The 5,606-nt window shown below is 46.1% G+C and overlaps 1 pseudogene; it reads right to left on the bottom strand.

Moving 5' to 3' along the window:
* Positions 1-241: 241 nt before the first annotated feature.
* LOC140709482 (uncharacterized) lies at positions 242-5,334 on the bottom strand (annotated as a pseudogene).
* Between the last annotated feature and the right edge of the window lie 272 nt (positions 5,335-5,606).

Genomic DNA, 5,606 nt, shown 5'->3' with positions numbered 1-5,606 from the left:
TTTGCTTATTTTTTCCATTTACTGCATTTGTAAAATATCTTTTAGTATGAACTCTGGTGTTTTCTAAACTATAGTTTCTGAACAAATGTTATTCCACATTTGTGACATTTGTAGGATTTCTCTACAATGCAAATTCTCTGAATTTGAATAAAGTTTAAGCAGCTGATGCAAGGCTGCCGTCTAGTATAAAAGATATTTCTAATTTTTTTTTCCAGAAGAAATACTCTTTAGCCCTCTGGAAACTTATATTTCATGAAAGGTCTTTCAACAGTCATTACATTTATAATAACTTTATTAAGTCTGAACTCTGATATAAAGTAAGATGCAAGCAGATACTAACAGCTTTGCCTATTTTTATATTTGTTTATTTTTTTCTCAAGTATGAATGCTTTCATGTACAGTCGGGTGTGAGAACTGGGTGAAGGCTTTGCCACATTCTTCACACTTGTAGGGTTTCTCTCCAGTATGAATTCTCTTATGTACAATAAGGTTTGAGGACTGGGTAAAGTTCTTTCCACATTCTTCACATTTGTAGGGTTTCTCTCCAATATGGGTTTTCTTATGTTTGGTAATATCTGAGAACCACATAAAGACTCGGCCACATTCTTCACATTTGTAGGGTTTCTCTCCAGTATGAATTCTCTTATGTACAATAAGGTTGGACGACTGGGTAAAGTTCTTTCCACATTCATCACATTTGTAGGGTTTCTCTCCAGTATGGGTTTTCTTATGCTTAGTGAGGTCTGATAACTGCTTAAAGATGTTGCCACATTCTTCACACATGTAGGGTTTTTCTTCAGAATGAGTTCTCTTATGATTAGAAAGGCTTGAGCAAGTTCTGAAGACTTTCCCACGTTCTTCACACTGGTAGGGTTTCTCTCCGGTGTGAATCCTCCTGTGTTCACTGAGGTGTGAGGACTGTGTATAGGCTTTCCCACATTCTTCACATTTGTATGGTTTCTCACTAGTGTGAATTTTCTTATGTTTAGTAAGGTCTGAGAACCATTCGAAGATGCTGTCACATTCCTCACATTTGAAAGGTTTCCCTCCAGTCTCACATCTCTGCTATTTGGAAAGACTTGGACTTGTGCAGTTTTTCACATTTGGAGAGCGTCTCTCCAGCAGGAATCATCTGATGATTAGAAAGCCTTGAGCAAGAGAGAAAGATACTGTCAAACTCTTCACATTTGTGGAATTTTTCCACAGCACCATGTTCCTTATGACCAGTAAGGTGGGAGAGCTGTTTAAAGACTTTGCCAAATTCTTCACATTTGTAATGTTCCCCTGCAGTGTAAATTCTGTTTTTAGGAAGGACTGAGCAAGTTTTAAAAACTTTGTCACATTCTTGACATTTGTAAGATTTCTCTCTAGTGTGAATGTTCTCACGTTCAGTAAAGTGTGAGCACTGGTTAAAGGTTTTGCCACATTCTTTACATTTTGTGGAATTTTTTTCCGGTATGAATTTCTGATGTTCAGTTAAGAATGAGAACATTTGAAAGGATTTACCACATTCTTTGCATTTGAAAGGCTTCTGTCCAGCATGAATTATATTATGTCTATTTAAATTTGAAGAATTATTAAAGATTTAACACATTTATTACATCGAAAGATTTTGCTATGGGTAGTTGATGAACATTGCTTAAGTCCATTATAATCTTCTTTCTGCAATTTACACTCACCTACATTTCCCCAGTCTTTCCTCCAGTGGAAATTGTCAAGGCCACAATTTCCACATCCTTTCCATGTTGATTTTGGGAATGCATCTTGTATGCCCTGCTCTGGCAAAAGGTCTTGGGTGATATGAGAAGACATAGCTGAAATAAATAAATAAATAAAAGTTACCCACTTACTAGACACAGATGAATACACTTTATGAATCTAATCGATAAAACAATACTGAGGACATTAGCAAAACGGCATTAAAAATACCACGGGCCCTACTTTTCTTTATAAACATGTAAATGTAAACATGTATTATCTGAAAAAGATAAAATTATAAAATGATAATATTATAACTGTGATACAGTTGGGCATTGGGGAATATAGAGTTTCAATGACCAACCTCAGTTCACACTAAAAGAAAATAACATTTTGAAGTAAAATAACTAGATTATCTTATATTTGGGCAGATGCTTAGTGTTCGGAGAAGATTACTGAGTATAAATTGCTGTAGACTCCCATTTAAAACCTCTGTAGGAACTGAAATCATAAAGCAGAACACACAACATCTGTTTATGGGACTTCTGGGATTTCTTAACCAAACACCATCACCAGGCCTCTCGCACATTGCAGACACAATGCGAAAAGGGAAATTAGAAAACATGTCGCATAGAGTTCCTCAAACGTAGGCAGGTGCAAGCATGTTCCCAAAAGCAGTGGCACAGCAAGCAGTGAGAACCACACAGGCCCTTACTCACCAGGAGGAGGACTCTGATTTTCACTGTGACCCTTACAAAGAAAAATCACTAAACAGGAAGCGGAGTCTGTAGAATGTTTAAGAGAATGAGACAGAAGATGCTTCTGGGGGCAGCAAGAGAAAGACCCCCGGGCTCTCAGAACCGCCCCTGCCCGCTTTACCTGCTTGGGGGTGCCTCCTGCGGCCGGTTCCTCGGAGCATCCACCTGGGCAGGGCCCACGTCCTCCCCCTCCCGGTGCCAGCCTGAAGCTCCCGGGGCAGCCTGGGTTTCTCCTTTTCCTCTGGATCTCCAAGGACTGCGCGGTCCCTGGGGTCTGCTGGCGGGGAATGAATGAGTGAATGAATGAATGAATGAGGAACCGGGTGGCCATCTGGGTCTCAGTGTCTGTCTGGGGGCGGGGTGGGGGGCGTCCCCTGATGGACCTGGCTCATCAGAGTCACTCCTGGGGGCTTCCCTTGGGGTTGGCACAGGGCAGGTCCCCCCCGTCTCAGGGCTGCTTCTGTGGGGAGGGTTCCCGAGAAGAGGAGCGTGGGCTGGTTTTTAGGGGGTAACCCACGAAGGCTCCGCCTGTCCGCCCGCCCCCCGGCCGTTCTGGGAACCCCCCGGCACCACCCTGGAGCCCCGGCCTGCAGCCTCCTCGGGGCCTCGTCTCCCTCCTCCCGGGGAAGCTGCGGGGCAGGCACCCGGCAGACCGCGGGACCTGACTCCCTCCCCTCCCCTCACGGTGGGGTCGCGGCTCTGGGGGCTCCTGGGGCCGCTGTCGGACCCTCAGCTCTGTGGCCAGGGAGAGGAGCTTTCGGGGCCACAGTCTCAGGGCGACACAGACGGGGCGGCTTCAAGGCTTCAGCCACAGACGTTGATTTCCTCTGTTCTGGGGGTGGAGGCGTGAGGTCAGGGAGTCTCAGGGTTTGGTTCCTTCCCAGGCCCCTCCCGGGCTGGGGGCGGGTGTCTCCTGCGCCCCTCGGGCTGCCCTCTGTGGGTCTGTGTCTCCTCTCCCCATGGAGACCCCAGTGAGTGGGGATCAGGCCCACCCCGGGGACTTCACTGAAACTGAATGACCTGTTCAATGGCCCCACCTTCAAATCAGGCCCCGTCCTGAGGGACTGGGGACCAGGCCTTCCACGCAGGGTAGGGCACACGCCTTAGCCCGTCACACAGGATTCCCTGGGCCCTTAAGCACTGCAGCCGGGGTGGGCTGGAACTGGGTGTGGCAGAGAAGGGAGTTGTGCCTGTTTCGCAGGGTCGCTGCTGGAGACTTTTCAGGCACTTCTTGATATTGACTTTAACTCATTTAATCCTCAAGGCAGCTGCGCGTTTTTCGTGTCACAGGCACAGAGGGGTTAAGTATGAATCACTTGCCCGGAATGGCACAGCTCGCAGTGCAGGGATCAGATTAACCAAAGAGAAGGAACTAAGTCAAGGGTCTTGACCTTGGCCTGAGAACCACAAGTGAGACACCGGGAGAACCGCCGAGGTCTGAACCCGCCTGGAGAACCGTCCTGGGGGGGAGTGAGTTGGGGGTACTCAAGGGCATGAGCTTTCCTTCTGAGGCGATGAAACGTTCTGTAACTGGCGATGGGTGCACTGCACTGTGAATACACTAAAAGCATTGAATTGTATGCCTTAAGTGGGCAGATTGTGTGGCTTATAAATTGTATCTTAACAAAGCTGTTACCAAAAAAAGAAGAGGTATCAGAGAGGTTGGGAAGCGGTGAAGCCATGGTTGTGCTGATGGACCGAGAGTTCTGGTGAGATCCAAGCATTGGAGAAAGAGAGCTAGGAAGAGGAGTGTGGCTGGAAGCGGGTTGTGTGGGACAGAGCCCAGTGGGGTGCCCTGCTGAGAACACGGTCACAGATATCACCACAGGGGTGAGGAGTGGGGAAGGTTCATTTACTTGTGTATGGAAATCACTGAGAATTAACCTAGAAATTGTGTTGGAAAAAGTAGTCACGAGCCAGAAGCTAAAATCAAGAAGAAATTGGGAAGAGATTGGCAAGTCATACCAGCCTGCACAGAACGGAGACAGAGATGGAGGCTCTGGAGAAGACGGAGTGGGATAGGCTGGTGGTGATGGGAAGACATTACCCATCTTCTGGGACCAATTTCCAAACTGAACGCTTGGACTTGTCCATTTTCTTACTCGATTCCTTTCTATCCTTACATTTTTTGTGTCTAAAGATGTCCCCAATTCTGAAAGTGAGATCTTTAACTCTCCCTCCATATTCTTTTATTTGTATGATATGTTTTAATTTTTATTTCATGGCTCACTGCAGACTCGATTTTCCAGGTTCAATGTTTTTCCCAAAAACCTAAGCCTCCTGAGTAACTGCAACTACAGGTGTGTGCCAGTATGCCTGGCTAATTTAAAACAATTTTTTTTTTCTAGAGACGATGTCTTCCTATGTTGCCCAAGCTGATCTTGAACTCCTGGGCTCAAGTGATCCTCCTGCCTTGGCCTCCCTGGATTACAGCCACTCTGAGATTGCAGGCATGAGCCACTGCCCTGGGCCTGTTTGGTGTTTGACCCTAAATCCCAGCTGCCAACTTGCTGCTGTCTGTTCTTTTCTTTTCCTTTCTATTTATTTTATTTTATTTATTTTTTGCTGTTATCCATCACCCTTTTTATGTTCAACATGTCTCTACCACTCTCTACCACTTTGTCTTAGGTGAGCTACTTGGAAACTGCACACCACAGCTTCTGTTTTCAACAGAGTTCAGTCACCTCTTGAGGGCTCTTCTGATTCTTATCTCGGTAGGTCATCTCCTGAAGGATTTCTGTAGGTGAGTACGTTGGTGACATGTTGCTGTGTGCTTGGGTGAGTACGCTGGTGACATGTTGCTGTATTCTTGGGTGAGTACACTGGTGACATGTTGCTGTATTCTTGGGTGAGTACACTGGTGACAGGTTGCTGTATTCTTGGGTGAGTACGCTGGTGACATGTTGCTGTATTCTTGGGTGAGTACGCTGGTGACATGTTGCTGTATTCTTGGGTGAGTACGCTGGTGACATGTTGCTGTATTCTTGGGTGAGTACGCTGGTGACATGTTGCTGTATTCTTGGGTGAGTACGCTGGTGACATGTTGCTGTATTCTTGGGTGAGTACGCTGGTGACATGTTGCTGTATTCTTGGGTGAGTATGCTGGTGACATGTTGCTGTATTCTTGGGTGAGTATGCTGGTGACATGTT

This window comes from Chlorocebus sabaeus, chromosome 1 (assembly GCF_047675955.1).
Source record: "Chlorocebus sabaeus isolate Y175 chromosome 1, mChlSab1.0.hap1, whole genome shotgun sequence".
Classification (NCBI taxonomy): domain Eukaryota; kingdom Metazoa; phylum Chordata; class Mammalia; order Primates; family Cercopithecidae; genus Chlorocebus; species Chlorocebus sabaeus.
The sequence above is the reverse complement of the archived record's forward strand: the minus strand, read 5'-3'. Positions and strand labels throughout refer to the sequence as shown.